At 35.0% G+C, this 15,184-nt stretch overlaps 1 long non-coding RNA gene across 1 annotated transcript; it reads right to left on the reverse strand.

The window, feature by feature from the left end:
- Nucleotides 1-7,098: 7,098 nt before the first annotated feature.
- On the reverse strand, nt 7,099-7,938 carry LOC131636794 (uncharacterized). The gene is made up of 2 exons (XR_009294181.1): nt 7,762-7,938; nt 7,099-7,314 (listed from the first exon to the last, which is right to left on the reverse strand). It is a non-coding gene; the product is annotated as an uncharacterized LOC131636794 (long non-coding RNA).
- Between the last annotated feature and the right edge of the window lie 7,246 nt (nt 7,939-15,184).

Genomic DNA, 15,184 nt, shown 5'->3' on the forward strand with positions numbered 1-15,184 from the left:
ACAGTCAAAACTCCTGATTTTTGGTCAACATCAACATTTTAATGTTAGATTCATCATTTGATCAAGATTTGATCATGATTCATCAAGGAAAGATCAGAAATCAACAAAATTCCAAGTCTCTAAATTAGGGTTTTTGACCTAAATGTCAACTGAACGTGGACAAGCCATAACTTTCACATGGAACATCAGAAATCTTCCATCCAAAGCTCATTTTGAAGGAAATTGAATTCTCTACAATTGTCTCTCACATGCCAAGGCTAAAAAAGCTTTATTTGAGAGATATGTATCAAAACATTACAGGTCCTTCTAAAAGCTCGCAAAAAGCTATTTTTTGTCAGCAGCCATATCATCAAGATAAAATCTCCAAATGCAAAATATGTTCCATAGTGGCTTATAGAGGACATCTTGGGCTTTCCAAAAAGTCCTAGATCATCTCCATATGATAAAACTTGAGGGAAATATGCCTTGTCCAAGTTGGTCATTTTTGAGTGAGGTGCATGAAGAAAATAAGGGTCAAAATGGAATTTTTTGTAAAGAAGCCCAACTTTTCATGATCCAATCTTGTTTCTCAAGTCATCAAAGACATCCAATCCAAATGCCACGAATTTATGAATTTTATTTGATTTTATATTAATTTTTATTCATTTAAAGAATGATTTAAATTAAATAATCAAGGAATTGTGGAAAGGATTTGATTTTGCCTTAACTTCCAATAAGATCCAATGAAATAAGTGTCATATTTTCCATCTAATTTCGTGCACAATCACATTGGTAAGATTGGATTGAGATTGGCCAAAATTAGAAGCTTTTATCAATCATATTTTCCAAGATTTGCAACTATGGATTCAAGAAGATTCAAGACCAAAGTTGTACCTTAATTCTCACCCTATATATATCTACATTCACTCAGCAATAAGGGGACGAGGAAAGGTAAAGAGAGGCTAGGGTTCCAAATCCAAAATATCAAAGAATAGTGTAAAATTTGTGTGCCTCCTTCAAAGAGTTTCAAAGGTTCTAATCTATCCTATTCCACTTTTAAGGTGATAAAGGAGAAGAACAGGACCCGTGCTCATGAGTTTGGAAGGCTAAATCACGAGCTACCATGGCTAGGGCATGAAGCTTGTGTGATTCGGTTTGCACGATATAAGCTCCTCCATAACCGAATAATGACACCAATGAACTTGCCTTGATCTAACTAAGAGATCTGGGTTCTTATTATGTTTGATTTGCTTGTGTTTTGTACGTTTTAAATTTTGCAGAAATTCGAAGGAACAAATCGCAGGAGAATCCGCAGCTAAAGTCCCAAGTAAATCCGCAGGAAACGTTGAAGAGGATGATGAATAGTATGTTGACTGCGTGCGTGGCCCAGCCGTTGCTTGTAATTGGTCGGTCAACGTTTCTTTTCCCTCTCTCTACACGTGTGAGGCCATGAATGGCCAGTCAATGGTTCCTGCTCTTCTCTCTCAGCGTGATTGGTTTGTCCAAGTGACACGGGCCCCACGTTCCTCTTCAGATCCAGCGCATTCCATTCACGTTGGGATACGATAGACCTTCAAATATCAACCATCAGATTCTCAAGCAACTAGATCCAACGCTCTAGGAGGCACAGACGCACCATGGTCTCTCAAGGAAGCATCACACCTGATCAGAGCTAAGATTTTCTAAATTTTTTATTTTTAGTTATATAAACATTTGTTTTTATTTTTTCTTTTCTCCCTTACTTTCTTTTATTTATTCCATTTAAAATTATTTCATTAAAATTTTTGTTTATTAAATAATATTTTCATGACTTTTGATTTTATTTAATCAAAAACTCGATTTTTCTCATGACATTAAAAATACTTTTTTTTTACAATAATAAAAAGGGATATTATTTTTCATATGTTTTTTGTAAATTGATTAATTAAACTTAATAATCATTTAAAGTCATGTAAATATCCTATTTAATCACACATTCGATTTCCCTAAATTCTAAACTGTTATTTAAAATGTTAAATCAATTACTTTGCATGTTTTGGTTTAAATTAGGGCTTGTGTAAATAATCAATGGATCTTTAATGCACTAACCTTTTTCTTCTTCATTCTTAATTTTCAGGGTTGATCAAGGATCGATGAAGACTCGAGATATTTAAATATGTTTAATTAATTATTTTTCCTCTTATCTTTTGCCTTTATTTTCTGCATCAACGGGTTTTGGCCATGTAATCCCCCACCCGAGGCCTTGTAATAGTTAGGTTTTGTATTATTTGTTTATAACTGCGTGGTTAGTAATCCTAGGGAGTGCAAGCCTGTTAATTGAATTAGAATAACTAATTACAACATAAAATATCTGAACTTATCCACGTGATTGTGCCACACACACGCCTTTGGGGTAACCTCTCTTGTTGCCTTGTTGCCTGCTGCCTTATTATCTGTTGCATTTTAACTACGATCAAATAGTCAAGTCCCTCGGATACGAGGATACCTTAGCAAATGTTGCCCTCAGTTCATTATCATTATTAAAGATCATAAGTCCCTTCGATGTTGCCTTCGGCTATATGATCTTGTCCCTCGAGGTTGCCTACGATATAATGATGATAGTCCCTTTCGATTGCCGAGGTATCCTCATTGGTTACCTAAAATGACTATTATATCCTTCCCTAAGACTACCTGCCCTCTTTATGGTAGGGATAGTCTTATGGCGAACGATAATTTCGATGACCCTTTTTAAATCCAATGAAAGGGCTACCTGCCTTCTTTATGGTATGGATAGCCCTTTCCCATTAAAGTCTAAAAGAACAAAATTTCTAAACTTAAAGGTAATTGCTTTTTTAATTTCTTGCTCTTTTTCAAATTCAAATCAAAAATCTTTTCCCACTCCTTTTCAAAATCAAATTCAAAAAGACTACGCTTATTTACAAGCTAAAGTTCTTCTTCGAAAATCTTTTCTTATTCACACTTCAAAAATTTAAAACAAACAAGTGAGCTAAGCAATTAAGAGCCCATGGATAACCATGGATACAAAGGGTGCTTACACCTTCCCTTTGTATAACTTACCCCCCGAACTCAATCTCTTTTTAAAAGTTCTTTTTCTGTTCTTTTAGCCTTTCTAAATTGGATAAAATAAAAGTCGGTGGCAACTCTTGCTATCCGCAACATTTTAAAAAGTCAGTTCTCCCACCGTAAGACAGTTTTCTTCATGGGCACCAGTCTTATAGCCATCATCGTGATACATCTCTATCCTACACCATACATATGACCTTGTTGTCCACAAAATAACAAAACTTCTGTTGTCCTTGCACTGAAATAGCCCTCACAAAACCTGCATCAAAAAGCAATGAAAACAGTTCATCAAAAATGTTCAAAATCCTCACCGAAAATTCCCCCTAAAACCATTCCAATCCCTCTATAAAAAAGAACAGAAGCAACAACAAGGGGGAGGAAGAAGAAGAAAAAAAACTCTACGAAAAATTCTGCAAAGTCTCTCAAAAACACTCTCTGCAGAAATTCTCAAACACACTCCTAAATCCCTGCTCATCTCCAACCGTAACACCTACAACCTCAAACCATCACCGAGTCACCCTCACAACTCCCTCAATCTTACCCAAACCGAATCAGAAACCAAACCTAGCAGCTCGACTCATCCGCCACGATCTCAACCAACCACTGAACTCTCACACTCATTAACACAGCAACACAAACCGTTCTTCAACTCAGCAACCTCTCAACAACCAAACTCTAAAACCTTCATCAAAACCTCCATGCACAACCCTTTCATACACTTACCTTCACTCAACCTTAGATTCAACTCTCAACTGTATAACTCACAAAACTCACATCACCTTCACACAATAATAACAGAACACCGTAGACAATAACATACACTCAGTAAACCACAACACTAACTCACCATAACCTCAAACCTACAGCTCATACACAAAAACCGCAGCAAAATCCACACACTCAAAACTTTCAATCGACGAACAACAGCGACATAAGGATGCGAATTCAGAAATTCAAAGAACAAAAGAAGAACGGTGACGAGAAGTGAAGAAATCAAAGTTTAGAGGTATACCTGGATTGCAGTTTCCATTTATTTGTTATTCCGCGTTGCTTTCAATTTCTCCATGTAAACTGTAATGCTTGAATCGTAATGAAAACTGGGGTTTAGGGATTGTTGGGGACCGGGTTTTGTTTGTTGTTCTTGTTGCTTCTGAAAGCCGTGGATGAATCGAGAGAGGTGAGAGGCGTAGAAGTAGCATTCAGAGAGAGCGAGAGATACAAGAAACAGGTAAGGAACACCATTTGAAGTTCCATTGTGACTTCTGAAGCGTGTGTTCAATTCAATATAGGTATTAAGGGTTAAATCGGATCTTCAAATCGACCAAAACACTTGACCCATATCGTTTCAATAATGTTATGTTTTTTTTGTAAATGGGTTTCTCTTTGGTTTTCACTTGGGCCAAACTCCTCTATTATGGATACACACCCCCTACGCCTTCTAAAAATAGCTATTGGGCTTTCTGCCCTAGCCCAAGTTTTTTTTCAACAAAATGTTTTTTAATACCCTTTTTCTTTTATGTTAATTAATCAGATTTTCATTTTAAATGATTTCTCGATCCAACGTCGAGTTTCTTTTTTTTCAAAAAATCTTTTTCTTAAATCAACCCGAAAGATCAAGTGACAATTGGTGAACACCTCATGAATACCTCGATTCTTCTGGATTAAAGCACTTTTTTGGTTTTCATCTAATAAAACACTCGATCCAATGTCGAGTCCATTTCAAAAATCTTCTCAAAAAAACTTCAAAATAATTCAAACTCATTATTTCATTTTTCGCCCAAGCGCGAAGTCTTTTCATTGCCCAATTGAAAATTTCGCCCAAGTGCGAATCTCATTTCAACAATTGTCTTTTCCGCCCAAATGCGATTAGACCCATTTCAATAAAATCAAAACCCTAAAACGCTTGATCCAACGTCAAGTTGTTAACGCAAAAACTTCTTTTCTTAAACATACCGAAGGATCGAATGACAATTGGTGAACACCTCTTGAATACCTTGATCTTTTGGATTAAAACGCATAATAAAAATTTCTTTCTTAAAACCTTTCTTAATCAAATCGAAAGATTGAGTAACAATTGGTGAACACCTCTTGAATACCTTAGATCTTTTGAATTGAAATACCTTAATTAAACAAGGATAACAAGTGACAATTGATGAACACCTTTTGATTACCTTGGGTAAAGAAGGCGCTAGGTCAACACCTATGCTCAAACCTTTACTAAAGGTCCGCAAATATCATTTTCATTAAAAGGACAACAAGTGACAATTGGTGAACCACTTTTGAATACCTTGGGTAAAGAAGGCGCTAGTGAACACCTATGCTCAAACCTTTACTAAAAGTCCGCAAATATCATTTTCATTAAAAGGAAAACAAGTGACAATTGGTGAACACCTTTTGAATACCTTGGGTAAAGAAGGCGCTAGGTGAACACCTATGCTCAAACCTTTATTAAAGTCCGCAAATATCATTTTCATTAAAAGGACAACAAGTGACAATTGGTGAACACCTTTTGAATACCTTGGGTAAAGAAGGCGCTAGGTGAACACATATGCTCAAACCTTTACTAAAAGTCCGCAAATATCATTTTCATTAAAAGGAGAACAAGTGACAATTGGTGAACACCTTTTCAATATCTTGGGTAAAGAAGGCGCTAGGTAAACACCTATGCTCATACCTTTACTAAAAGTCCGTAAAAATCATTCTTATCAATTTGGATAACAAGTTACAATTGGACTCACATCCTTTTGAATATCTTGGGTAAATAACGCGCTAGGTGAACACCTATGCTCAAACTGTTCACTAAACATCCATCCTAAAAGCAATCAACAAACTTGTAGTTCGTTCGAACTACAATCGCTTTGATTCTTCCATTGAAGATATGTAGGCACAAGACGCAATGTCTCGGCAAGAACACTAATAAAAAATATAATTTCGTAGCCTCGAACTATTAATGCTCTGACTTTCCCATTGCACGAGGGAATACGTAGGCACAAGACGCAATGTCTTGGTGAGCTCCCTAATAAAAACCTAAAAATATGTTCTTTCTCTTCATTAAATAAACGTAGACTTAAGCTAACTCTCAATTGCGAAACAACTTAATGGGTCCCATCGAGTACGATGGAGGTAAGGGGTGTTAATACCTTCCCCTTGCTTAACCGACCCCTGAACCCAAAATTTGGTTGCAAAGACCATCTTATTCATTGTTTTCATTTCCCAAGGGTTTTATCAATATTTTACCTTTCCCATTGGAACAAATAAAATTTGGTGGCGACTCTGTTTGTTCCTTCGTGGTGCGATTATTTTTTTACCCGTGACAACTACATAATAGCGTCCTTTAAGAATTTGCACTCAAATTCATTAACAACGTCATGGTCTAATAATTTCACTTTGAGTTTTACAACTCTCACAACTTCCTTCTCTTTGATATCGTCGATAAAATACTAACGTCTAAACATATTACCCAATCTGCTTCGTACTCACTCAACATTACACAATATTTAAGTATTTTTCGACTCCAAAATTACTAATATACTTATACACACTACAACAAAAATGCACTTAGGCAACGACCGAAAACCGTAGTCAAATGCTTAAAAACCGTAGCCTATTACTTTAGACTACGGTTATCCAGGCGTGGAATATGCCGCCGTTGCCTTTTCTTATAGACTACGGTTTTTTCACTTTTGCCCACAAAAACGAGAAAGCGTCGCGTAAAATTTGTGAATAGGCTGCACTTTTTAAACTAATTTTAGACAACGGTTTTGAATAAACTACATATTTAAAAGCGCAGTCTATTTTATTAAGTTACACTTTTAAAACTGTTGCCTATTCAATATTAAAAATAATATTGAAAATTACAAATTTTATCAAAAATAATAATTTAAAATTAATAAAAAATTAATTTTTACTATTTTCAATAATTAAAATACAATAAAGCTAAATATACAATAATAAATACATTCATTCATTAAATTTTAACAAAAGCTTTTCCTGTTCTAGACAATATATATTTTAATATTACAAATAATATTGAAAATTAAAAATTTTATTAAAAAAATTAATATAAAAATAGGATTCATTTTTCTATTTACATCAAAGAATTCCACTAAAAATAGCTAAACTCTATTTAAATCTAAATATACAACAATAAATACATTCATCAAATTCTAGCAAAATCTGCCTAAGCTTTTGTTGTATTCCTGTCTGCCCTGTAAATTTAAATCAAAGAGGATTTGCGAAGGCTGCAACAACTCCTGAGTTCAGGTGAAACACCTACACACACAAAATAATTATAAATCATATATACCAACCCTCTTTGATCCAAATCTTTTAATTCTAAAAATCCTTAATTCTAAAAATCCTTTATTGACAAACTATATCAGAGAATTTCTCTGCAGCTAACAGACCTTTCAACATAGGGTCAATTTTATTCAAAATCAAATACCTTTCAACATAAGACACGATAGACAACTTCAAAACTACAACAAAAATAAGCCTAAGGAAGAATAAAATATTCTCAAATCAAAGTTATTATTTTAAAAAAAAATAGAAATTGATAAAATAGGAGATTTAGGGATTTGAATGAGAAATATGGAAATTGTCAAAGATGAGAATTAGGGATTGAGAGATCTCGAGCATAATGTTAAGGAATTGCAGAAACTAGATTTTGCGAGCCCAAATCTGTAAATCAAAATCGAATAACAGTAAGAGATTAAAGACCTGTTCATCACTGTTGAAGAGAGACGAAGAGTGAAGGTAGATCGAAGATGGAGTAGTGATAAAGCACATCAGATGAAGTAGAGACCTTGTAGGATGCGACCAGAATGATGAAAGGAGAAGTGTAGAGGCGCTCCAAGAAGAGTGACGGCTAGGGTTTTATGAGAAAAGGACTTTAGAAGAAACTGAATTTGTTTTCTGGGCAGAAATGCGTCAACTTTTTCTAATTTATTAAAATATTGTTAAGTTATAAACTTATTTATTTATTTTATATTATATTATTCATTCATTTATTAGAAAATATAATTAATAAAGTCATAATAATTAGTTGATACAAAATCTTAATATTAAAGAGTAATTAAAATTAAATCAAAGTAATAATTTGCAAAGGCTTAAATCTCACTAAAAGGTAAACTTAATTATATTAGGAAAATTTTAACTTTTATTTAATCTCATTATATCAATATATTCCAATTTATATTGAGTATTTTCCTTTTAAAAAGCTCTTTTAATATTTATAATATAAGAGAAACCTGTATTTTGAAAACATATGATATTGCACAAAATCTATAATTTCTCTTTTAATTTTTTCTTTTTTACAATTTTTTTTATATTTCTTAAACAAATGAAAAATAATCATAGATGTTAATAATAAAATTTACTAACAATTAATTTTTATTTAAATACTTTAATAATAATTATCAAAAATTATTTTAATATAATAAATTGGTAATATGTAAAAGCTTTTTTTATATTTTATAAAGTTGTTTTAACATATTAACAAATAAACTGATGAAGAACTTATAATAAGACACATGGTTTTTTTTGGTAGCATAATAAGACACGTGGCTTTGTTGTGAGTGTTATAAAGTTTAAATGCCACGCTATCAATATTGGATACCATGTGGACTCAAATAACTTTAGAACCAAAAACATAAAACCGCAGCTTTTGGTGAATAGGGGACGGTTTTGTTACGCCCACATGTGCAAAACCGTGGCCGAAAGAGAATAAACTACGGTTTTTAATTAGAGATTGGAAACTTGTCAACACGTAGGAAACTGTCGCTTGTACCCCTTTAAGCAACGGTTTAATGGCCGTTGCCTATTTTTCCGTTGCCTAAAGTCAAAAATGTTGTAGTGACATTGTCATTCTTCTTGTCCCAACCAAAGTCCTTATCTTAGAAAAAGATCTCAACAACCTTCATTCCTCGTGGCTTTTACTCTAAATCCTATAACATCTTCCGCGTCCAAATATCATTTCACTCGGAATTTCAACTAAGTCTTCCTCACATCAATAGGTGTTATAAATCCTCTACAATCCTCCTTTTATGCATGCCGCCACTTCGGCATCACAAATACGACTTCAATCGTCCTAAAGTATATTTCTCTTTTATTACTACTTCATTTTTCATTAGAAGCCATCGACACTCAAATAATTTTTAACACTGAACACCTTGTCCTCTCGACTTATTTGTCAACAACGTGTTCTACTTAAATTCGTTCTGAACAATTACGGTAATAACTGTTCCTACTGAACAAGCTTCACGATTCCATAACCAACTTCAGAATCTCTCCCTATAGGATCACCTCTACTGTATTTATATCACTTCCATAAGGTAGAGCATAATTTCACCTCTTCGTAGGCTCAAACGGCACATCAATCCGATACTCGGAACTTAAGATATGAATTTTCCAATGATATTCGAAAATGCAAACATCGACGTCATGCGGAGACACTCTTTACGATGTCTCCAAAGCTTCTCAAATGGTACACTTAATTCTTAAAATTGCATCTCAACAACCTTTTTAATTGCTCCTTCAATTCATTCAACTCTTACGCAGATGTTCCACGCGACACCCACGCACAAGTTCGGTTTTAACGATAAGCGTAATCGCAAATTTCACCTCTTTACAACATCATAATGTCCCCAATAAATCCATTACAGCTTCTGCAACCATTTTTATAATCAAGTTCTTCTCGTTAGCTTTCCGACGCTTCAAACGGGACTCAAATCGGATGCCCAGAACTCGAGTTATGAATTTTCAAAGTTCCACAACTATTCGGCAATCTTCCTACGTTTTACTTACGGAAATTCCACTCCAAAACTCACTTTCCTTCAACTCAATTGTATTCCAAACAGCCCTTAACAAATCTCTTCATTTACAAACTTCTTATAACTCGAGAGACACATTCTCTCGCCGAAATCCGATTTCTGAAACACCAAGATAGCAACGCTCTTCGCAACTTACAACTGAAACACATCCGAGTAGCAAAGCTTCTCCCCCACTTCGCTCAAATTAATTACTGCACCCAACAATAGAAAACAACAAGTACCGACCAGCTCTGATACCACTAATGTAACACCCCAATTCTACCCCGATAATTATACGGAAAATCAGAGTATAAAATTCAAGAAGACATACAATTGAGATGTCACATTTCGTCGTTCAACTCATTTACGGCATTCGCACCTTCACATAGATACATAGCACATAAACATAAATGGACAATTAAAATTAATCCTCAAAAATCACTTTATCAAAATAATTATTTTATCTCGCAGCGGAATTCACAAAACTTCACAATAATTTATTTTAATCATAGCATCTTCACAAAACAACTTTGAGTCATAAACCAAAGTAAAACATCACTAAAAATCCATCAAACATAACAATTAATAAAATAATTGTTTATCCCTCTGAGTGTTACGTATCAGAGCGACCACCGACTCGACTTACAGCGTTTAAATCTTCACCAAGGCTATCACCTGTACGTTACCAGTATAAAAGTAACGGCGAAACAAAAGAAAGGGGTGAGATATCAAACCATATAAACAGGGTGATGATAAACAGTATATTTAGGTTCAAGTCATAATAATCATCACTTTGCGGTATAATCATTACCGTCTAATTTACTTCACCGTTTTAAATTAAAACAACACACGTCACAATATTTCACATAATTCATATTCATAATACACAACGATTCACATAAGTTCACTTATCAAATCACATAAACTCAAAATCACACAAATGTAATGCGACTCTAACAAATGCACATGCATGTGGTATCCAGAGCTTCAGCCCCCATCGTCAATTGCCAATAAATAGAGGCATCAAAACAGGCATAAGCCTTCGTTGCTGTTTTCCAATTCAGGCCGTCGCTAAAACATGCAAATCATGAGACACTGATGAAATGCAACAAATCACAAACATCACAGAACAACGTCGCGAGGCATACGCCTATATCACAAATGTTACTGATCATTAGGGTAACTCAACGTCGCTTTATTTCCTGAATTTCGCAGTAATCACAAAATCATAACATCGCATCATCACTGGCCCTGGGCCTACAACTTAATATCACCACGTCACAACGGCGCGTCAACAACAATGCATACACAACAAGTCAATAACTATAGTCGACAATCAACAACAAATCGTCACAATTAACACAACGGTAATTCACATGAATTCAACAATTCAATACGTCACAACAGTCGCAGAAGAAAAACACGTCGCATCACTAAACACCGGCTATAGGATTATTTCTGGACTCTCCTATTTATTTTACTCGCTATATACTTTCTGTCCACTTTTTGTTTTGGGTCTACTACTGAAATATTCATTGAGGGTAGTTCTGCTAACTAAAACCAACACTGCCAATAATTAAGTACCACTGCTACCTGCCTGCTACTAAACACTCCAAATTTATTCACTTCTATTTAATTCTAAAATATACTGGCTTTCACTGTATGTTTCTCATGCTAACTAAGTCTACCACTTATTTTATATCATCGAATTATTCTACTACTACCAAATCCATCTATGTTACATAAAATAATTCTATTAGATATACGCTACTAATAGTACCAGTTCTATTATTCAATTCATTCCATTACTAAATTTCCTATTATCAATGTTTCTATACTATTAATATATTAATTCCTAAGTGTCATCAATGTTCCTATTCTACTAATATACCACTATTGTTTCCATTCTCGTCACACTACGGATTCATTAAACAAGCTACTAATACTTATTTTAATTTGATTAGTAATGGCATAAGTATCCAAACTAGTCCTAAGTGGTACCTACATGTACAAATTAAAATATTCATTTCACTGAATTAATGAAAAGTGGCTTATAGATGAAACATGGGACACCCGTCCCATTACATGCCAACCATTCCAAAAGAGGGACTTTCCATTTCACAAGGGGCGCCCGCCCTTCCATGTGGGCCACCCGCCCCATTAGTTATGTGGTGTCCATCCCACTTCTTCTTTCTTAAGGGACGCCCGTCCCATGATTAGGGCCCCGTCCCTAAATAGTAAAATTTTCTTTTCTCTTCCAGACTCAATTGTTATCTCGGCACCAGTTTCAATTAATAGAACAATTTCCAATTTTAGAAAATTTCATCGTCACAACATCGCCAAATCAATTCACAATACAACGTATACAAATTCATCATTATCGATTACAAATTCAACCCAATCATCACAAACAACACCAAATCAATTACCAATCACATAGCAACATAATTTATATACAAATCCCAGAACATCAGTTTAGCAACACCACAGAAAAATTACTCGAACACAAAGAGATAATAAAATTCCCTAAACCCCACATACGGTCCATCATATCCCCGTTTATAGAGCAAGAACCCCACCCTTACCTTATATTCGGAGTCTGCTCTACAATTTCCAATCGAATTCCAAGCTTCCGGCTTCGCAAAATCCTTCCAGTTTCCTCTTCACGGCAAAGCTCTCGTATCTCTTTTTCCTCTTCAATTTTTCTCTTCTCTCTGCCGCTTTGTTATCTTTTCCCAAAAATTATGTTACTGGCTTTTCCAAAACCTAAGTGATGATGCCTCACTAATTCCAATTGGGCCAACAAAGTATTCACGTACTGCATTTCTCACAAGCCCGTTTAATTTATTTATTAAACTCCCTATTTACTCAATACCTCGTATTTTCCGGTGTAATTTTAATTACTCGGAAAATTCCCAAAACTTCAAATATTATTCCAATAATATTTCTAATACTACAAATATTAAAATTCTCGAATAAATCACAATCCGCTATCCCGAAATAATACCGACTAAATCGACCAAACACTAAAATATTCAATAAATAACACAAATGACTAAATTAAGCAAATAATCATTTTTCTGGGCGTTACAATTGTCAATGAAGGTAGCAAATTATTGTGCGCCACCAAGAGACCTTTCACATGTGGAGAAAACATCTGAGTGAACAAGATCTAGGATTTTATTTCGTCTTCTTACATCATCTGATCTTTGAAAAGATACTCTGTGTTATTTTCCTGCTAGACAGTTTTCACAGGATTCAAGTGGTTGTCCCTTGATATTTGAAAGGCGATCTTTAGCAAAAATCTCTAAACCTTTCTCGCTCATATGGCCAAGTCGTTTGTGCCACAATTCTTTGGTTGCATCTTGAGAAACATTAGTCTATCCCTTGTTTATCTTTCGTTGCATAATGTACAGGGAGCCTTCCTTTTTGCCACGAGCAATTGTCATGCTCCATTTGCTAAGTTTCCATCTACCACCACCAAACTGGTTTATCAACCCCAGATCATCCAACTTTCCTACTGAGATAAGGTTTATACGCATTTCTGGTAAATGTCTTACTTCCTTCAACACGAGCTTATTGTCATTTTCTGTGATCATAGTCACTTCACCAATACCAACAATCTTGCTTGTGACATGGTTTCCCATCTTCACCGTACCAAAATCTCCTCTTTGGTATGATGAGAATAGTTCTCCGTGAGGTGTAACGTGGAAAGATGCTCCTGTGTCAATTATCCAAGTGCATTCATCGAATGCAACATTTAGATAATTGTCATCTCCGATAAGGAAGAGATTATCGTCATTTGAGACTACTGCAGTTGTCATTCCATCTTCCTTATTCATCATTGGGTTTATTGAATCTGGATGGACTATTCTAGCATGTTGATCTCTCTTCAAAAATCTACACTCAGGTCTTCTATGGCCAGGTTTTCCACAATAATAACAACTTAGTCTTGTGCGAGACTTGGATCTAGCTTGTGATCCCCCACGACCTCCTCTTTCACGATTCTTACCCCTTCCTCTATTATCATTAATGTTGGCTTCAAACTGGTTATTGAAGCCTGTTTCCCTCCGTCTTGACTCTTCATTTGGCAAGGAATCTGTAACAGAATCCATGACAAGTTTTCCGTTTGGAGCAGAGTTACTATGAGTAACGACTAGAGTATCCGAACTCTCAGGTAGAGAACTAAGGAGTAGAAGAGTTTGTAACTCATCATCTATCTTCATGTCAGCTTTTGTCAGATGATTCACAATACCTTTAAAGGTATTCAAATGCTTGATCATATTTTGGCCATCTGAGTACTCCAATTTCACCAGTCGTCTAACAAGGTGAGCTTTGTTTCTCGGCGTCTTCTTTTGAATCAAGGATTCAAGTTTGGTCCATAACTCATACGCATTGGTATAAGTTGATACATATGCTCAAATAGACTTCTATCTATGTATTTTCTAATCATGGCAACTGCCTTCCAATTTTGGAGCTCCCATTCTTTATCTTTCTTCTCCGTTGGCTTATCCTTTTCGGAAATTGGCTCGTGCAAATATTTGCAATATATGTGGTCTTCCATCATTGGCTTCCAATAAGTATAATTGTCAGCAGTCAACTTGAACATATCTCCATCATGACTTATAGAACCCTCCATTTTGAGAACACGGGAAAGTAGTTCCTTCAACTAGGAGTTATGTAAATAGTGTCAAACAATGGAAAAGTCACTGTAGTTTGTGAATAGTGCAACTAGAAAATTCCTAGGAAAGAGAGGTGGGTCAATGTAAATACCAAGTCTTTCCTTAGGCGGAACTTAATAAGACACACTTTCGCAATACTACGATCAATTCCAACAATAATAATTCTTTTCTGATGTGGAAGATCAAACAATGCTGAACCCACAGAGCATACTAAGAACTTTATTATAAGTATAACATCGTAGTATCTTAGAGCTCACACAGTGCTCTGATACCACTGTTGGGAAATAACCTCCATAATTTCCCTCCTCCGTGAACTAAAAAATTAGGCACTAGCGGAAACGTGAAAAATATAAGCGCAATGACACAAGAATTTTAGTATGGAAAACCTTCTCAATGTGAGAAAGGAAAAACCACGGGACCCTTAGGCCTCTTAAAACTTCCACTATAATGATAATGGGAATACAACAACTTCACCCTTAGGTGGAACTCTCTACAATGTATCTCTAAATTTGTAAGGAACACTCTCACAAATTGGCTCACTATTTCTCTCACAAGAAAACTCTCTAAGAAACAATTATCTCTCTTGAGAAAAACTCTATTTCTCTTGCTTCTTGTTTCTCTTGTGGTTGTGTGAACTGAATGCTTGCTCTT

Source organism: Vicia villosa, unplaced genomic scaffold, assembly GCF_029867415.1.
Source record: "Vicia villosa cultivar HV-30 ecotype Madison, WI unplaced genomic scaffold, Vvil1.0 ctg.001831F_1_1, whole genome shotgun sequence".
Classification (NCBI taxonomy): Eukaryota; Viridiplantae; Streptophyta; class Magnoliopsida; order Fabales; family Fabaceae; genus Vicia; species Vicia villosa.